Source organism: Equus asinus, chromosome 14 (genome assembly GCF_041296235.1).
Source record: "Equus asinus isolate D_3611 breed Donkey chromosome 14, EquAss-T2T_v2, whole genome shotgun sequence".
Classification (NCBI taxonomy): Eukaryota; Metazoa; Chordata; class Mammalia; order Perissodactyla; family Equidae; genus Equus; species Equus asinus.
This window is the reverse complement of record NC_091803.1, coordinates 10,368,082-10,389,226: the sequence shown is the minus strand read 5'-3', so window position 1 is coordinate 10,389,226 and position 21,145 is coordinate 10,368,082. Positions and strand designations below refer to the sequence as shown.

The window sequence follows — 21,145 nt, the reverse complement described above, 5'->3', positions numbered from 1 at the left end:
TAAGCAAGGAGATGAAGAGACAGAAAAAAAATACTGAGTCAGGGACCATGTACATTTTCAACTTGATTAGATAATACCAAGGGAAATTTCTTTATTGGAGGAAAGAAGAAAAACAAGAGAGGGGCAAATACAAAAATGAATTTGATGTAGATGAGAGAGATTTTGAGAAAACTCACACTGATGGACTTGGTCCCCACAAAACATGATTTTGCCGAGTTTGGCAGTGGGGATGGCATACGGACCTTGATCAGAGTGGAACAGGTTTGGAGTACTTTAAGAATATGTTGTGGTCAACCAGTGAAGGATTGAGGACATCAGAACCATCAAAGGGCCAACTAGATAAAGAGCAAATAACTCTTGTGATTTTATTCGGTGCGGCCTGACATTCTAGATATTGAAGGGGGTCATGAGTGGCATGGCTGAGGATGGGAAGGCAGGGGTCATGGAAGTTCACAGAGGCAAGGGCATCAGGGATGCTCACGAGAACCAGCAAAGTGGCTAACCTTGGGCTGAAACAAGAAAGGCCAGAGAGGTGTGAGCACGGAGATCCTGAGCTAGACAAACAGCAGGCTCCAGGGGAAAACAGAGCTGAAGAGGAGGAAGGAGAAGTCACTGTGATCAGTCGTGTGGATTTCAGAATTCACACTAGGTTTAGGGTAGGTCCACGTCAGGGTTTCATCCTCTTGCTGGCCAATAACATGCTTTCATGCCACTTGATGGAAATGAAATACAAACTATGAGAGAGTAAAAGAAGAAAACTGGCTAAAGAGTTTTTCAGTCCCTGCAGTGTCTATCAAATCCAATGCCAAGTACTATTCAGGTCTTATAACCTCCCTTGTTCCTGTGTTCTGGCTCCAGTCAGGACACCCCTGGGCCCAGAGCTCCTGAGGTTCATCTGGTGATGGGGCAGGTGTCAGAGCGACTGTCCTAGCTTTCACAGGAGCCTTTGTTCAGGGGCAGCAGGGAGAGAGGGGCCCCTCCTCTTTAATGGTGCTATCAGAACATAGGCTTCTTTGATCTTGTCTGGAATACTGATGGATAAAACTCTCTATGCATTTTATAGGAATATAAAAGACAAACAAGAATGATTTTTAAACACACGAAGCTTTAAGCTACAGATTTGCAGACACATTTTCCCCTTCCTTATTGCCTATCTCTAGCCTTTCTGGGAGGAAACACACATCTTGGTGTTGCTTTCTTTAAAACAAGAGAAAGGAGTCAAAACAGTTAATCTCACACGCTTCCCGTGATAGGGAAAAGGCAGCACACGCTGCTGTAGGAGGAGACCTTGGGAGCAGAGCCAAAGTAGAGGATTTTCCCAATGGGTCCTCATAATGATGCTCTTGGAGGAGGAGAGACTCAGAGTCACCCAAAGGTCCAAGGCGAGGCCAGGCCCATGAAGGATTCAAGTGGATGGAAGTGATGGTCACATCCCGTGAGGAGCCCAAGGAATCACAGCCAGAAGATAAGGGGTGGAGGTGGCCCTGAGGTTAATGACAGGAGAAGACATAAGAAGGACAAACGTACAGGGGCCTACAGTCAAGGTTGGAAACTTCAGCAACTAAGATGGTGGTGTCATAAACGGAAAAGAAAGATGCAGAGAGAAAAGCAAACCTGCACTGGGAATAAGGAATCGGCGGAACTAGTCTGCCTGAGACTATCAGGACACGGCTTCTTCAACTGCGGGTGCGAGAAGCTGGGAAAATCAGAGAGGGGATCACAACCCTGATCACCTTCAAATTCCAATTTAACAGACACCCAAGCTCCATCTTCTTCCTAAGACAGCACATCAGTGCCTCTGTATCCTTAATTGTGCATCTGGAAAATCAGATTCTAAAGCAGCCATTGTGGTGGCTGACATGGAGGGCCTATGGTAATCACGCGACAGCTGTGAGAGCTTTGGTCTTGCAGACCCTCAAACACCTGCCATTTCTTTCCCCCACCTCTGCCCTTCTGTTAGCAACATTCACAGTTGGAAAGATTTAAATCCCTTCATGTGAGTTACTGCACACATGCCAAGTAGATGCTCAATGGTCACCTCGTTCACTCACCATCTGCCAACTTTGTAGGATGTGTGAGTTGAGTTCATGCCTCAAGAAAATGTCACAATTGTTAAATCTCAAGAGTCACCTCCAGATAATCTAAATTTTAAGTATTGAATGTGTAAGTGACACAGGACTGGTGTTTAAAAACATTTGCATAGGAACTCAATTCGAAACCATCTTGTGGGGCTCAGGCCATTGAGTCAATGTCTCCAGAGGCTCTGGCTCTTCAAACATGAATTCCTCCTGTTTCATTAGTTTGTGCTATTGCTGTGGCTCCCAAGGGGTTACCTTTGGGACAAGAGACTTAACCATGGCATTGAGCTTTCAACTGTGTAGGAAATAAACTCAGAAACACCCATCCTTAACCAAATTTGTTTCACTTCAGGGAAAGAACAGATATGGGGTTCTTAAAAATTAACGAGCGGCATTGATATTGAATTTTAGATTAAATGATTTTTACTAAAGCCTCTAAAAAATACCCCTTTTTAGCAGGTCAAAGAGCTCTGCTTCAGAAATGACAGCACAGCCTCCCGGTGAACTGCTTGTGTGCAATGTCTCTTTTTCTTCTTCCCCTTCCACCTCCTAGAGAAGCTCTTCAGGAGCCTCAGACGGGGGGCTGCTGTGTGGCCAGTTCCAGGGGGACTACTCACATCCGAGTCCATTCACATGACACTCCATCACTGTTAGAGGCGCAGGGGTCAGAGAGAAAACTTGTCCTCGCTGTGTAAATACACAGACAAACCTCTTAAAGAAAGCTTTCTCAGTGTCTTAGGTCAGGCTTCCCAGAAGCAGGGCCTGAGACAGTGACTCTGGTGAAAAGGATTCATTGGAGGAGGGCTCTCTGGAGGGGGTGCAGTGTGAGGGAAGCAGCAGACAGGAGAAGAAAACTAAGCAAAGGGGCTGTCTCAGCTGGAGACTAACTTCTCCCTCGTATCCCAGAAGGCTCTGGTCCACCTTGAGGCCAGGCTTCGGACTTTTTGTGCCCCAGTCAATCATTGGCCACTGACTGTCCCCTGCGGCCAGGAGTAACCTCCCAGGCAAGGCAGCTCCATTTGAGCAATGAATACTCACAGCAACTGAGGAAAGAGTGTGCCACCAGTGAAGGGGACCCGGGCAGGGCACCAGCAGCATCCACTACACTTGGGGAAGGAAGAGAAGATCAGAAAAGCAGAGACGGCCTCTCCGAGCAAGCAGCATATAAGCTGAGTCCAGAAGGATAAGTAAGAGCCAGGATAAGTAAGAGACTTGGAGGAAAAGCACGGAGAATGGTGAAGGGAACAGCACTCGCAATGGCCCTGGGGTAGAAAAGAGAATATGGACCTCCTTTCCTCTTCATTCAACGTGCTCTGGCCTCTGATTCTGGGCTGGAGGGAAGTGTGTAGTGGTATTCCTGTAAGGCAAATGCAGGGCAGGCAAAGAGTTTTGTACTTTGGGCTTCTGCAAAGGACCCAACAGATTTGTGGAAGAAAACATCATGAGTAAGCTCTGGGCCCTGAAGATTGCTAGTCTCACCTTTCACGTGCACTCATCTCTGTACAAAAGTATGTTTATCTGTTTTAGGGAGATAAGTGAAGATTCCTTGCCTGGAAACTTTACAAACGTCCAGGAAGGCCAAGCTCTTGGTCTGCAAGGGTGTAGCATCTCCTGTTCTCAAAAGGGTAACATGGACCATCCCTCCCAGGTGTGACATCCTATGTGCCATCTAATGATTTGTGGCACCCAAAACTCAATGAAGATAGAACATAGACAGACAGATAGATGGAAGACCAGGGTGTTCAAATACAGTTTTCTGGTATATGAATTCTGAGACATCAAAACCTCCCTAGGAAATGAAACACCTGAAGTGTCTAGTGAAGTGGAAGGCACTGGGAAGAACTGACCCTGTGTCCCCTCAGTGTCCCAGCAGGGGGTGTTTGGATGAGCATATTCAACTCAGCAGGAACCGAGCAAGGCAAGGCTGCAAAGGGGCAACTGGTAGGGGAGAAGGGCTTCCATTCTGTTTGCAGATAAAAGCTTCTCAGGACATATTTCTTGGATAGTGAATAAAGAGCCCATTGAGGGCTGGCCTCTCACCAGCCACTGTAAAGACAAGCTGAAAAGAGAAGAAACAGAGAAAAAGATAGGATAACAAAGGGGGGTGGGAGATTTATGGGCTTAGAGCTCCAAATTTAAACATGAGATATGAGAATTTCAACTAAAGATGGTGATTTGGGGACTAATATATACGAAGGTCCTTAAAAACGCCCCCAAAAACCATCTTGTATTTTAAAAAGAATGAATCCGTGGTAATGCTAGTAAACTAGAATGGCAGTCAGCTGGAGGACATCTTGAAGAAATCCGAGAAGACAGAAAGCAGATAGATCTGACTGATGAAAACAGATCACAGAAAGATGTAGACCAAAATGCTGGAGAAAAGAGGGACCCTTCCCACAGGGGTCCTTTGAGAGCTGCAAGCTCCTAGTCCACAAACATCAAGGACAGAGATGAGACAGGGTACAAGCATGAAGGTAACTGGTAAATGAATCACAGGCCAAGTCCTCCCCCAAGGTCTGTTTCCTGACTTTACATCTTTCCCTCTCTCTCTCCTTTGCTCACCAACTCCAGCTTCATTGACCTTCTTTATGTCCTTTTAACACGTGAAGTATCTCCCCAGCTCACTGCCTGTGCACTTGCTGTTTCCTGTCTGGAACAATCTACCTCCAGACTTTCACATGGTTGGCTCTTCCTTGTCACTCAGGTCTTGGCTCAAACTTTAGCTGCTCAAAGCATTCTTCTCTGATCACAGTATCTAAATGAGATCCCAACCCCAGCCAGTCACATCACCCTGCTTGCTTTCCTTCAGAGCATGTGTGAATCTCTGAAGTTGTCTGACTCATTTATTTCTTTGTTTCTCATCACCTGAGGACAGAGGCCTTATCTTCTTTGTTTATCAGAGTATCTGCAGTAGCTGGAACATCAATACAATGAGGTGTTTGTATCAGTGAGCTCTTGCTGGGTGATAAACTACCCCAAACTCAGGGTCTCAAACAACAACTGCTCATTTAGTTCCTGATTTGGATCAGCCAGGCAGTTCTTCTTATCTGCGTGAACTCAGCACATCTCTCCCAGGCTCTGTATCCCAGGCATCCATGCTCAGCTGTAGACTGGCTGCTGGTTGGATAATCTAGGGAAGTCTTTGTCATATGCTATGAGTCTGGCAGGCTGTTGGTCAGAGCAACAGAAGCAAATGGGCCACATGCCTCTTGTCATCCTCTTGGGCTTCTTCATAGGAGTGTTACTTTTTTTTTTTGAGGAAGATTAGCCCTAACTGCTGCCAATCCTCCTCTTTTTGCTGAGGAAGACTGGCCCTGAGCTAACATCCGTGCCCAGCTTCCTCTACTTTATATGTGGGACGACTACCACAGCATGGCTTGCCAAGCAGTGCCATGTCCGCAACCGGGATCCGAATTGGCGAACCCTGGGCCACCAAAGCAGAACGTACACACTTAACTGCTGAGCCACCGGGCTGGCCCCCAGGACTGTTAGTTCTGATAGCTCAGAATTCATATGGAAAAAAATGTATTTTTAACTTTCCTGTCTTTCACTTATTTTGGGTTTCTTTTGAGCAAGATTAGCCCTATGCTAACATCAGCCACCAATCCTCCTTTTTTTGCTGAGCAAGACTGGCCCTGAGCTAACATACATGCCCATCTTCCTCTACTTTATATATGGGATGCCTGCCATAGCATGGCTTGATAAGCAGTGCATAGGTCCACCCCCAGGATCCAAACTGGCAAACCCAGGCCACTGATGTGGAGTGCACGAACTTAACAGCTATGCCGCCAAGCTGGCCCCTTACCTATCTTCTTTATAAGGGCAGCAAGAGACAGCAAGTCCAGTGTGCAAGCGGTTTTCAAGTCTCTCCTTCAGGTCACTGTTCTAGAATCCCAATGATCAAACTAAGCCACAGGGCCAAGCCAGATTCAAGAAGATGGAGAAACAAATGCCACCTCTTGCTAGGAGGGGCTCCAAAGTCACATGCAGAGGGGCATGGACACAGGATAGACAGAATTTTCAGCCATTTTGCCACTCTTATCATACTGCTCAATATATGTGTATATATATATATATATATATACACACACACACACACACATATATATACATATGATGAATATTTTTGATTTAAAAGACTGCATCTGGGAAGGCTGGGCTAGTTGGACCACATCTCTCTTCCCTGCCCTCCTCCCAAATATATACAGCAGACAGCAGAGGCTTTTGGCCCCCACATAAAAATCCTAGCTGGGCACGCTAAAGAAAGTGACCTGCTTACATGCAGATGCCTCCTAATTTGAGTGCAGAACCATGAATGGGAAGCAAAGCAGAGTCTGAGGAAACTCTGGAACATCCAGCAGGCACCTTAATGAAAAAGGAGAGGCAACACAGCTTTTCCCAAGAAGGAACACATCAAAATAATTCACTGCTCAAGTCAAGTCCTCCCTTTTTTGACTTGCTCTCCACAGCCGGCTGACCCCCACAACTCTGAACTGTCATTTTCCAGTTATGGCACCAGACCCACCAGTACAGGCTCATCCAGGGAGCAGTTTCTTGGCAGAGAGAGCTACACAAATCCAAACGGAACTCCCACCGCTCAACAGCCTAGATCTTTATTCACAAACAAGAACTAACAGCCAAGGGTCAACAAATGTGAAGAAAAAAAATCACATACGTGACTCACATTAAGATGAACAAGTAAAATAATTCTGTTTTTAGGAAATAAAGATCATTCAGGAAACAAAACAATGTTAAAAGAGTAAGAAATGACTCTAGTGAGATAGGAAAGATGGCACATGCAAAAGTAAGAACAGACTGCTGCTGCAAAAAAGGAGTAATCAGAGGACGAAAATGAGTGCCTGGGAATTAAAAATATGTTTGACACTAAAACAATTCAGTGGACAGACTAAGAGAATGGGGATGGTTAACAACATGTCAGTGATCTGGTGATAAAGTCAGTGGAATCTTGCAGACCAGAGCCAAAGGCAGAATGATGGCACGTAGGAGAGAAATGTAAAGCAGCATACATGTCTGCCCTTTCTTTTATCGGGGTTCTGGAGGCAGAGAACAGAGGTAATAAAAGGGAGGAAAAATTCAGTAGAAGATAATTTCCGTGAGACAAAGGCTACAGGGGTTTCTGAAGGCCCCCTCCTTTTTTTTAAGGAAGATTAGCCATGAGCTAACATCTGCTGCCAATCCTCCTCTTTTTGCTGAGGAAGGCTGGCCTTCAGCTAACATCCATGCCCATCTTCCTCTACTTTATATGTGTGATGCCTACCACAGCATGGCTTGCCATCGGTGCCATGTCTGCACGCGGGATCCAAACGGGTGCACCCCAGGCCACCGAAGTGGAACATGTGCCCTTAACCACTGTGCCACCATGTCGGCCCAGAAGCCCCTTTTATATGGGCACTAATCCCATTCCTCAGGGCTCTGCCCTCATGACCTAATCACCTCCCAAAGGCCCCAACTCCTAATACCATCCCATTGGGCCTTAGGATTTAACAAAGGAATTTTGGGGAGACACAACATTTAGGCCACAGCAACGGGGCCAAAGAAAATGGTGTCATGAATTTTGCTTTGGGCATCGGAAATACTAGAAAAAGGAGGTGTTATTTCTGTTCCACTGTGAAGGACAAATATCAATTCCCACTGAGAGGCAAGGCATTACAGGCAGAAGGAAGAGTATATGAGCAGAAGTAGAAAGGTCTGAAATTTCCTGACAGGTTTGGAGAAAGAGATCAGTAGTTTAGTGTGGCGAGAGTCTGAGATCTATGGCAGGAAGTGAATACACATGAATCTGAAATGATAGGATAGTGCCAGATTGTAAAGAGCTCACATGCTATTCTGAGAGGCTTTTCTACCTGACACTATACATAGTTGGGAACCCTTGGAGAATTTTATGCAGCAGAGCGACATATTCACAATCTACTTAGCTCAGAATCATGAATAGAAAGTGGGTACTTTCTGATGAGCCATTCTGCAGACTCACCTCGATGTAAAAACTCAAGAGTACACAGAGAATTTCAATAGCACTAGGAACCAGGAATATTTCACCATTACCTGCTAGAAAACCGGAAGAACTTCCATGAGTTAAACCTTTAAAGCTTACAGGTAGACTGGTGGAACCATTCATGGTAAAATATTTCAAGAAATCTCACAAGCATAGACTTTCTTTCATCAGAGCGAAGGAATTCAAATCTCCCTCAGTATGGAAACTATTTAGTAGAGGATTCAGAGTCTTTAACACCCTCATCCAGCATCAGTTGTGAGCTGAAACGTGCATGTGGAAGGAAAGGAGCTGTGGGGCCGCCATGGTGAAGTTGTAGCTTTTAGCCACGAATGCAGAAACAGCCCATCCAGGAATGAGTTTTAAACACTGTACAAAGACAATAAGGTAGTGGTATCTCAATATCTCTTCTTAGACATCAGGTTATTATTTTAAAGAATGAGTGACTTTTTAAAGTAGAAAGTTTCATGACACTTGGCTATTTTAAACTAGATATCTGGCAGCCAGCCCCAGTGGCCTAGTGCTTAAAGTTTGGCACACTTTGCTTCGGTGGCCCAGGTTCGGTTCCCAGGTACGGACCTACACCACCCATCTGCCATGCTAATGGCAGCTCACAAACACACCCACAAAAAACCAGTGACATCCGCCATCATGGTGGAGTGAGCTCTTCCCTTAGACTCTCTCCCAAAGACACAATGCAAAGGACATTCATAAACCAACAGAAAACATTCACACAACACAACAGACCTCTGAGACACCCAGGCAGCCATACATTTGAAGGTGGAGGTGCTGTACCCCCAGGAGGAAGTGGAAGGAGCTAAGGGGATCTCCTCTTCCTCCTTGATGGTGATCTAGGGCACAGGACTGCATGTGGCTCTGTGAGGAGAGTTGGAAGGGGCAGCTCTCCGCAGGAACGCCTTTACTCTTGGAGCTGCCTACAGCTGTGGGAAAGCCCCACACAGAGGAGGCCAAGGAATTGCAGGGGCATCTTTATCAAGCAAGCACCCCAGGGGGGGAGACAGCAAGTGCAGAGCAGAATGCCCCCAGGATTCTGCATGCAAAACAAAGCACCTCTCCCTCCACCTGACACACCAGCTCAGCCAGAGGAAGGGACTCCTACCAGAGCGCATGCACACACATTTCTAAAGCAGCAGCAGTGAGCGGGCAACGGCAGACGTGCCCAGTCAGCACAGATTCCAAAGGACAGGCAGAGATGCCAGGGATTGTGGTGGGCTCAGAATACACAGCTCCTGCCCCTCCCACTGGTAGCAAGTAGAATCTGCGATCAGATACTTCCACTAAGGGGAAGCACAAATCCACCCCCTGAAATAGTACAAAAAGACACTTTAATACTCCAGACCAGAAGGAAAATGACAAGCACCCAGAAATCAATCTTCTCCTGAAGGCACAAAAATTTACAATCTAAACGAAAGACAATTCAAAATAGCTATCATTAAAAAACTCAATGAGTTACAAGAAAACTTGGGAAAGCAGTTCAATGAAATCAGGAACAAAATTTAATGAACAGACAGAATTCTTCACAAAAGAGACTGAAACTATAAATAAAAACCCATCAGAAATGTTGGAGATGAAAGACACAATGAATGAGATAAAGAAAAATCTGGAGTCCTTGAATAACAGGGCTGATTTATGGAACACAGAAGCAGCAGCGTGGAGGACAGAAATATAGAAATGCTTCAGAAGACGGAGGCGGAACTATGATAAAAAAGAAATGAAAAAATTCTCCCAGAATCATCCGACTCAATTAGGAAATGCAACAGAAGGATTATAGGTATGCCAGAGGAAGAAGGGAGAGAAAGGAACAGAAAGCTTGTTCAAAGAAATAATAGCTGAGAACTTCTCAAACCTGGGGAAGAAACTGGATTTCTTCCAAATTAACCGAATTTCTTCCGAAATTAACCGAGTGGTTAATTTCACGCGCTCCGCTGCAGGTGGCCCAGTGTTTCGTTGGTTCGAATCCTGGGCGCGGACATGGCACTGCTCATCAAAACCACGATGAGGCGGCGTCCCACATGCCACAAGTAGAAGGACCCACAACTAAGAATATACAACTATGTACTGGGGGCTGTGGGGAGAAAAAGGAGAAAAATAAAATCTTTAAAAAAAAAAAAAAGCAGCTAACCGAACTCCTAATTGTATCAATGTAAAAACACCTTCTCCAAGGCATATATTAGTGAAACTGGCAAAAGTAAATGACAAAGAAAAAATATTAAGGGTAGCAAGGCAGGAGAAAATAACCTACAAAGGAACCCCTAGCAGGCTTTCACCAAATTTCCCAGCAGAAACCTTACAGGCTAGGAGAGAACAGAACAATATCCTCAAAATTCTGAAAAACAGAAACTTTCAGCCAAGGAGACTCTATCCATCGAAATTATCCTTCAGATATGATGGAGAAATAAAAACTTTCCCAGATAAACAAAAGTAGAGGGAGTTCATTGCCACAAGACTCCCTCATATCAGAAAGAAAAAGAAAGGGTTTAAAAAGCCTTGAGCAAAGAGATAAATAGGCAGACAAAATCAGAAAACTACAGTTCTCTATCAGGACAGGATAGCAACCAATTATAATATTGAAGATAAAGGAAAGGAACACATCAAAAATAACCATAATCTCATCATTTTAACCACAAACTCACATCAGAAAACGGAAGTTATGACAAAAGTAACTTAGAAGGGGATGAAGAAAGGAATGGAACCTGCTTTAGACTAAGGAAAGAAGAGGCCATCAGGAAATGGACTATCTCATCTATGAGATTTTTTAGATGAACCTCATGGTGACCACTAAACAAACAATCAGAACAGAGACACAAAGGATACATACGGAGAAAATCATTATAGAGAACTACCAAACTAAACTGGCAGTCTGAAATACAAAGGACAAGAAACAAGCGAAATACAGAACGACCAGAAAACAAGTGATAAAATGGCAGCAGTAAGCCCTCATAGATCAATCATCACTCTAAATGTAAATGGATTGAATTCTCCAATCAAAAGAGAGAGAGTGTAGGCCCGGGCCAGTGGCTCAGCAGTTAAGTGCACATGTTCTGCTTTGGCGGTCCGGGGTGTGCCAGTTAGGATCCCAGGTGTGGACATGGCACAGCTTGGCAAGCCATGCTGCGGTAGGCGTCCCACATATAAAGTAGAGGAAGATGGGCATGGATGTTGGCTCAGGGCCAGTCTTCCTCAGCAAAAAGAGGAGGACTGGCAGCAGATGTTAGCTCAGGGCTAATCTTCCTCAAAAAAAAAAAAAAGAGAGAGAGAGTGGTGGGATGGATTAAAAAATAAGACCCAACATTATGCTGCCTCCAGGAAACAGATCTCAGCTCTAAAGACAAACAAAGGCTCAGAGTGAACTGACGGAAGATGAGACTCTAATGGCAAACAAAAGAAGCAGGTGTTGCTGTCCTTAGACAAAACCAACTTCAAGATTAAACAAGCAATGGAGTTACATCAGCATCATGGTGGAGTGAGCTTGCCCAGGACTCTCTCCCCTCCAAGATACAACAAAAAGGAGCAACCCTATTCCAAAAGAAAATACCCTAAAAGCACAAAAATCCTCCGAGAGTCATGGCAGCCACACGACAGAGGGGGGAGAGGCTGGAGCCCTGCCTCAGAGGAGCTGGCACAGGGTAAGAGAGAACTCTGCTCCCTCCCCTAAAGACTGTGGTGACTGCCAGGGAGGCTCCGTGACAGAAGGAGTGGGGGAGGGGTTGCGCGTCTGTGGAATCACCCGGGACTCCCTAGGGCCCTTGCGGCCTAAAGGGAAGCCCTTTAACAGGGCAAAAGCTTTCACTCAGGGGTGACCTCATCGAGCCAAGACCACAGGAGACCAGATAGCGAGAGCTGATCGGGAACCCGGGACTGCGTGCAGGAGAAAGTGCCCCTCCCCTGACCCGCACTGCACGGGGCCAGCTCCGCTGAAGGTGGAGGGCTCAGAACACACGGCTCTCGACCCCCATCCATTGGCAACAGGCTGTAACTGCAACAGAATACTATCACAATGGGAAAAAGACTCACCCTTCCAGCATCAGGCAACTCATCAAATCTCCAGACCAGAGAGAAAATAAGCACCCAGAATTCAGTCCTGAGGATGCAGAAATAAGCAAACTAAGCAACAATGAATTCAAAAGAGCTATTGTCAAAAAACTCAATGAGGTAAAAGAGAATATAGAGAAACAATTCAACGAGTTCAGGAGCTAGTCCACAAAACAGATTGAAACTATAAAGAAGAATCAATCAGAAATATTAGAGATGAAAGACACAATGGAAGCTATAAAAAAAAATACAGATTCCCTGAATGCTCGTGTGGACACCACAGAGGAGCGACATGTTGAAATGCTCCAGACAGACGAGGAGAGAGAACTGAGACTAAAAAGAAATGAAGAAAGTCTCCGAGAAATATCCAACTCAATGAGAAAATACAACATAAGAATCATAGGTATTGAAGAAGGTGAAGATAAGGAGAATAGAGCAGAATGCGTGCTCACAGAAATAACAGCAGACAACTTCCCAAATCTAGACAATGAGAGGGAAACGTGTCTGGAGGAAGCCTTCAGATCTCCTAGATGTGTCCAAGTAAAAAGACCTACTGCAAGGCATATAGTAGTAAAACTGGCAAAAATGAATGACAAAGAAAGAATACTCAGGGCAGCAAGGCAGAAGAAAATACCCTACAAAGGAACCCCTATCAGATAAGCAGACTTCTCTGCAGAAACCTTAAAAGCTAGAAGAGAATGGAATGACAGATCCAAAATTTTAAAAGATAAAAATCTTCAGCCAAGTATACTCTACCCAGCAAAAACATCCTTCAGATATGAGGGAGAAATTAAAACTTTCCCAGACAAACAATGCTAAGGGACTTCGTAGCCATGAGACCCATCCTCCCACACCAAGAAATCCTCAAGAAGGCCCTCATACCTGAAAAAATGACAAAGGGGAGAGAGGGGGTCACAAAACACAGAGTAAGGAGACCAACAGATAGACAGGATCAGAACAGGATAGCAAATATTCAACTACAGCATTAGGCTAAAGGGAAGGAATACACCAAAAACAAAGACAATCTTGTCACTTTAACCACAAACTCATGACACAAGTTGGAATAAGATATGAGAATAATAACTTAGGAGGCGAGGTGGAAAGGGACTGAATCAGTTTAGACCAAGGAAGTAAGAGGTCATCTGAAAAGGGACTATGTTATGCACGAGATTCTGAATACAAACTTCAGGGCAGCCACTAAACTAAAAAGCAGAACAGAGACACAAAAAAGAAATAAGGAAAAAACAAAGACACACAGCATAAAAAACGGCATAATTCAATGGGTAGACCAAAACACACAGGACGAGAAACAAAGGAAATGAAGGAAAACTGGAAAATGAGTGATATAATGACAGCATTAAGCCGTCATACATCAATAATCACCTTCAATGGCAATGGACTGAACTCTCCAATAAAAAGACACAGAGTGGCAAGATGGATTAAAGAACAAGATCCAATAATTTGTTGCCACCACGAAACTCATCTCAGCTCCAATGACAAGAACAGGCTCAGAGTGAAGAGGTGGAAGACGAGACTCCAAGCTAACAGCAAACAAAAGAAAGCAGATGTCGCAATACTTACATCAGACAAAGTAGACTTCAAGACAAGGCAGGTAAAGAGATACAAAGAGGGGCAGTATACAATGATCAAAGGGACACTCCATCAAGAAGAATAATAACACTTATAAATATCTATGCACCCAACACAGGAGCAGCAAAGTTCGTACAGCAACTGTTAACAAACCTAAAAGAAGATATTAAAAATAACACAAGGGAGGATGGAACACTTCCTAACACATTCTACGAGGCCAGCATCACTGACACCAAAGCCTGAGAGGGACAGCACAAAAAAGGAGAACTACAGGCTAATATCGCTGATGAACATGGACGCAAACATTCTCAACAAAATTTTGGCAACCTGAATTCAGCAATACGTCAAAAGGATCATACATCATGATCAAGTGGGATTCATACCAGGGACACAGGGATGGTTCAACATCCGCAAATCAATCAATGTGATACACCACATCAACAAACTGAAGAATAAAAACCACATGATCATCTCAATAGATGCAGAGAAAGCACTTGACAAGATCCAACGGCCATTTATGATAAAAACTATGAAGAAAAATAGGGATACAAGGAAATTACCTCAACATAATAAAGGCCACATATGACAAATCCACAGCCAATATCATACTCAATGGGCAAAAACTGAGCGCCATCCCCCTGAGAACAGGAACGAGACAAGGATGCCCACTATCATCACTCTTCTTCAACATAGTACTGGAGGTTTTTGGCCAGAGCAATTAGGCAAGAGAAAAGAATAAATGGAATCCAAATAGGGGGTGAAGAAGTGAAACTCTCGCTGTTTGCACACGACATGAGCTTGTATATAGAAAACCCCCCAAAATCCACTGGAAAACTAATACAAATAATTAACAACTACAGTAAATTTGCAGGGTACAGAGTCAACTTACAAAATTCAGTTGCTTTTCTATACTCCAACAACAAACTTACAGAAAGGGAAGTCAAAAATATAATTCCATTTGCCAGCGTACCTAAAAAAATTAAGTACCTAGGAATAAATTTAACCAAGGAAGTGAAGGACTTATACAAAGAAAACTATAAGACATGAGTGAGAGAAATTGATAGTGACTTAAAGAGATGTTAAGAGACTCCTTGCTCATGGATTGGAAGAATAAACATAGGTAAAACGTCCATACTACACAAAGCAATCTACAGACTCAATGCAATCCCTATCAGCATCCCACTGACATTCTTGACGGAGACAGAGCAAGGAATACTAAAATTCATATGGGGCAAAGATCTCGAATTGCTAAGGCAATCCTGAGAAGAAAGAACAAAGCTGGAGGTATCACAATCCCTGACTTCAAAATGTACTACAAAGCCATAGTGACCAAAATGGCATGGTACTGGTACAAAAACTGGCACACAGATCAATGGAACAGAACTGAAAGCCCAGAAATAAAACCACACATCTATGGTCAGCTAATCTTTGACAAAGGTGCCAAGAACATACAATGGAGAAAAGACAGTCTCTTCACTACTAGCTCATGACTAGGTACTTAAGCAAAGAACTGGAAATCAATGATTCAGAGAGACTTATGTACCCCTATGTTCCCTGCAGCATTATTCACAACAGCCAAGACACGGAAGCAAACCAAGTGCCCATCAACTGACAACTGGATGAAGATGTCATATACGTACATACACACACACATATATATATTTACACACACACACACACAATGCAATACTACTCAGCCATAAAAAAAGACAAACTTGTCCCATTCACAACAACGTGGATGGAACTTGAGGGTGTTATGTTAAGTGAAATAAGCCAGACAGAGAAAGGCAAACACCATGTGATTTCACTCATACGTGGAAGGTAAACACATGAACAAAGAGAACGGTTTACTGGTTACCAGAGGGGAAGAGGGGAGGGAGCTGGGCATAGGGGGAAAGGGGCACATTGATATGGTGACGAACAAATTATAATGGACCACTGACATTTCACAATGTTATAAACTCTTCTGACCTCAATTAGAAAAAAAAGAGGAAGATTGGCAGCAGATGTTAGCTCTGGACGAATCTTCATCAGCAGAAAGAAATAAAAATAAAAAAAATAAACTAGAAATGTGGCTCAAGGCTGTGCACATCACCGACTTCTCCAACTTCAGAGCAGGAACAAGGGAAAGATCACATAGCAACCTGATAGGAACGAAGTAGAAATTACGTCTAACTAATAGGAAAAGGCTGTCCATTTCTCGCTCCTTCATGAATACGCCGACGTGGAAATCAGAACATATATCTCAGCCATATGTCTTTGTCTTATTTTTCTTCAAGACTGTACAGCATGAACATAGAAACGTTCAGCTGAAAAGTCAGGAGAAGAGTCCTTGAAAGACTTCTATTTGAGGAAACAACTATATTTTAGGAAGCTTCTGCTGTGTTTGTGTTCTCAGGAAAATTCAGGAAACTGTTTGCTCTATGAAGCAAGAAATGGAAACTTGTATAAGTTGAGGGACTGAGCTGTAAAGGGAGAGGGTGGCAAGGGAGAAACAGACAAAAAGATAAAGAGAAAGTATTTGGGAAAGAATAAAATTTCCCTTGAGATTACATGCAGCTTAGAAACAATCAAGATCAGTTTTTACATCACTGGGAATTGAATCAATGATGTTGAAACCATTCTTGAGAAACTCTCTCAGAAAGAAGGAGATAAAGGAAAAGAGAGAAAATAAGAAGAAGATTCCAGAGATGGAAAAAGATTTTCAATAGAAGAATGATTGGCATGTCTGAGGGAGAGAGCAGAGCAGATGAGAAAAATAATCTTTCAACACATCTCAGAGAAAACTTTCTGCAACTCAAGGAGGGCCCCGATCATCAAAAGGAACACATCAAATATGAGGCCAAATTGATGAGAAAAAAATATGACCATAACACATATTGAGAAAGTTTTGGAACTTCAAGAATAAATAAAATTCTCTAGGGATTTAGGAAGAAAGAGAAAAAAGGCCACATTGGAATTAGATTGCACATCTGCAATTCTAGGATACAATGGAGCAATGTGTGTGGACAAAGACGAGGGACAAAACTGTGTGAGATAAGCATTCGATACCCAATCTCTCACCCACGAGCGAAGACAAAAACAAAAAGATTTACACTAATGTGCAAAGACTCCCAAGATACACTATTCCATCTAGCAACAATACTAGAAACACAGTTAAAAGATGAGTCAGACTCAGAGAAAACAGGAGCAACACGTAAAATAGACAAATGGTTAATATCCACACTGAAGAAGGAGCTCCCAAAACCCAACTAAGAAATTGCTAAGGGGTAGGAATAAATAATTGACTGAGAAATAAATACAGATGACCAATAGGCAGCAAGGACACAATCCATTAATTAAAAATGAAACTGGCATCGAAATACCATCGGATCAAGAAAACAACAGGAAGAACATCACGTGTGGGAAAGGCCTGTGAAAATCGATACTGGGAAGAACTCTGGGAGAGCCTTCAGGGTCTGGAAGATCAAGACAGCTCCCTGGATCCAAAACTCTCCACAGTCATACAATCGACCTCCTCCAAATCATACAGTCAACAAGGAGAACCAACGAAGCCACACAGAAGCAAGCCTGTAGCGTCACAAGATGACCAAGACGACCATAACCTTCAAATGACCTGCACGTTCAGAAAGAAATGCCAACTTCCAGCCCAGATCCGACCACTGCTGAAAGCCTTTGGCAGAGTGGAGGATTGCAAGGTTTAAGACTCCATGGAAAGGACAAGGTCATGGAGGAATCAGATAAAACACATCAAACCACCCTCAAAAGAGGAAGTCCAACACTACCTGCTGAAATACGCAACACAGGCGAAGGACTCGGTAGTCCTGGGCACTGGCCACGAGCACGCAGCTGCAAGGGGAAAGGCTCTGGAGGTGTCAGCCTTGGAGAAGCACTGCTTCCAAGGGAGAAGCAGAAATTGGCAAAAGAGGCGGTGCTCCTCCGAGACGGGGCCATAAGGAAAGAGGATGGAAGGAAAGAAAAAAGGAATAGGAAGGATTTTGCATAAAGGAAAGAGAAACAAAATATACCCCTTAATTCCCAATTGCGTTATGTTTAAAGAAACTGCGCTTCACCATCCTGACAGAAGTGGGCTCTCTCACACTAGGAACCCTGTCCATACAACATCCAGGAACAGGAAAAAAAAATTCCATACAAAGTTACTGTAAGAAGAAGAAAAACTGAATCATAACATTTCAGTCGTTCAAAATTTCTCCTCTGCTCCTCCAAAAACAAGGAGGAGAAAAAATACAGCACAACACTCCACATTTAATTATTTCAAACACGCATTGGAAGATGTTAAAAAAAAAATCTAGAAATAGAAAGCCACATATTAAGGCAGAAACGGACACAGCACAGAAATACCGTGAGATCCGATCAATTTCTTTTAAAAGACAACAAATAAACTAAAACTAGAAGGTGCCTTAACAATCCCGTACAAGACGGAGAGCTGCACTCCTCAGAACCCATCGAGACCAACGTCACTATCTTCTTCACGTCTGTCCTTCCAGCAAGACTTGGTTCCAAGGAGCCAAGACCACAGGGGCCGCTTCAGCGCCCGACTCCCGGGCACCGCATCCCCAGGCTGGCCCCGTGCCCGGAACACACCGCCCGTTCCATGAACGTGTGACGCGCACGAAGAGATCCCCCCCCCTCGCTCCGCGCGCCGCACAGCTGTCCCGCGACCTGACGGGCAACTCTCGGCGCACAAGCCTGTTCCTCAGAAACACGCTCGCCTCCCACCAGGCCCCAGGCCCACGCCCCCAGGTACCTCTCGCAGATGGCATCATCTTCTCAGGCGCCCTGGTCGTCCGTGTCCGGCGAGCAGGAAGAGCGGGAGCTGAAGGAGGGCCTCCTCAGGCTAGCGGCCGTGGCTGTGGAGGGCCCGGGCTGCTGTGCCCAGCGGGGACACGGAGCGGCGTCCACGGACGCCGGGGGAACGGACGAGCCCGGCCCGGGAGACAGCAGCAGAGCGCGGCCAGACTCCGCCGGGCTTGGCTCTGCGCAGGCAGGCGCGGCTCGCCGACGCCTCCCACGCCTCCTACGACGGTGGCCCAGCAGCCGCCCAGACGCTCCCCAGCCGCTGCCCCGCCCCCTCCAGCGGTGGACTGCAGACAGGGACAGGGACACCCTCCTGGGAGAACTCCTGGGGCCCCGCCCACACGCTTCGGACCTTCGCGGAGCCGCAAAGTGCGCTGACAGGGACGCAGGGTCCCCGCCAAGCTCGCTCTCCGGGAACTGCAGCCTCCTCCCTCGGGTTTTACTTCAATGTCAGACCCGAAACCATGCAACGCCTAGAAGAAAACATAGGCTTAGTAAGCCCTCTGACATCAGTCTTAGCAGCCTATGTTCAAGTACCACGTCTGACTGGGCAATGGAAACAAAATACAAAATAAACAAATGGGACTACATCAAAGTAAAAAAAATCTTCTGCACGGCAAAGGAAACCATCCACAAAACCAAAACGCAACCTAACAACTGGGAGAAGATACTTGCAAACCGTATATCGGATAAGGGGTTAATACCCAAACTACAGAAAGAACTCATACACCTCAACAACAACAAAAATCAACAACCCAATTAAAAAAACGGGCAAAAGATCTGAGCAGTGACTTCTCCAAAGAAGATATAGGGATGGCCAACAGGCATATGGAGAGGTGCTCAACATCATTAGCGATCAGAGAAATGCAAAGAAAAACTACAATGAGATGTCACCTTCCTCTGGTCAGAATGGCTCTAACCAACAAGACAAGAGACAAGTGTCGGAGAGAGGATGTGGAGAGAAGGGAACTCTCCTGCACTGCTGGTGGGAGTGCAGACTGGTGCAGCCACTATGGAAAGCAGTAGGGAGTATCCTCAGAAAACTAAGAATAGATCTACCGTTATGATCCAGCTGTCCTACTGCTGGCTATTCATCCAAAGAACTCGAAGACACAAATGCAGAAAGACACGTGCACCCCTAGGTTCACTGCAGCATTATTCACAACAGCCAAAACTTGGAAGCAACCTAGGTGCCCATCAAGGGAGGAATGGATAAAGAAGATGTGGTATGTATACACAATGGAATACTACTCGGCCATAAGAAATGATGAGATCTGGCCATTTGTGACAACTTGGATGGACCCTGAGGGTATTATGTGAAGTGAAATAAATCAGAGGGAGAAAGTCAAACACCGTGTGATCTCACTCATGAGCAGAAGATAAAAACAATCACAAACACACACAGAGCAACGGAGATTGGATTGCTGGTTACCATAGGGGGATGGGGGAGGGGAAAGAGCCAAAGGGGTGATGAGGCTCACATGTGAGGTGACGGACTATAATTAGTTTTCGGGTGGTGAACACGATGTAATCTACACAGAACTCGAAATATATTACAACGTACATCTGAAAGCTATATGATGTTAGAATCCACTGTTACTGCAGTAAAATAAAATAAAATAAAATAAAATAAAATAAAGAAGTGTAGGAGCCTCAAGAGGCTGACAGGCTTTTGAAAAGGTATTCTAGGCGTTTTTATGGCTTAGCTCAGGGCGGCAGACACCAGCCTGAGACACAGCCGTGACACAGTCACTAACTTCAACTAAATTCTATTCCGACCGGAGGAAAATCAAAACTACTATAATAAGAATAATTTATTGAAGGACTCACTTTGTGCCAGATCCTGTGCTCACTGCTTTGCACCAACTATCTCATTTAATCCTCACATCCCAAAGCTAGGTTACCGCTACTCTCCCCATTTTAAAGGTGAGGAGACGGAAGCAGAATGATGGCAATCTGCCTGGAATTCCCATAAGGATTCTCTATTCACACTGGTTTCACTCCCAGGAGAATCTCTGAGAAGAGACTGAGATTCTGTCGGTCAGAGGTGGGGTCCAGAGGGATGTGGGTGCAGAGCCTGGCCTGCCACCTCTCGGTTCCTCGAACAAGGCATTCACCAGGGCTGCCGATATTACCCCGACTCCATCTCCTTCCCTCCTTGTCCCTCTGTCCCCTTGGCCACTGCTATGGACTGAATAATCCTTGCGTCCTCCCCAGATTCATATAGTGAAGCCTAACCTTCAATGTGATGGTATTTGGAGGTGGGGGGGGCCTCTCGTTGGTGATGAGGTCCTGAGGGTAGGGCCCTCATGAATGGGATTAGTGCCCTTACAAGGGACACGAGAGAGATGATCTCTCTCTCTCTGCCATGTGCAGACACAGCAAGAAAGAACCATCTGCAAACCAGGCAGAGAGTTCTCATCAGACAACAAATTCGCTGGGACGTGGATCTTGGACTTCTCAGCCTCCAGAACGATGAGAAATAAATTTCTGTTGTTTAAGCCCCCAGTCTATGGCATTCTGTCATAGCAGCCTGAACTGACTAAGACAGCCGCTATCTCTGCTCTGGTTTTCATGCTGCCCTGGTCCACTGCCC

The 21,145-nt window shown here is 44.9% G+C and overlaps 1 long non-coding RNA gene across 24 annotated transcripts in view; it reads right to left on the bottom strand.

Moving 5' to 3' along the window:
• The window catches only part of LOC123276648 (uncharacterized), a 197,983-nt gene that overhangs the window by 6,022 nt on the left and 170,816 nt on the right, over nucleotides 1-21,145 (bottom strand). The window lies entirely within an intron of this gene.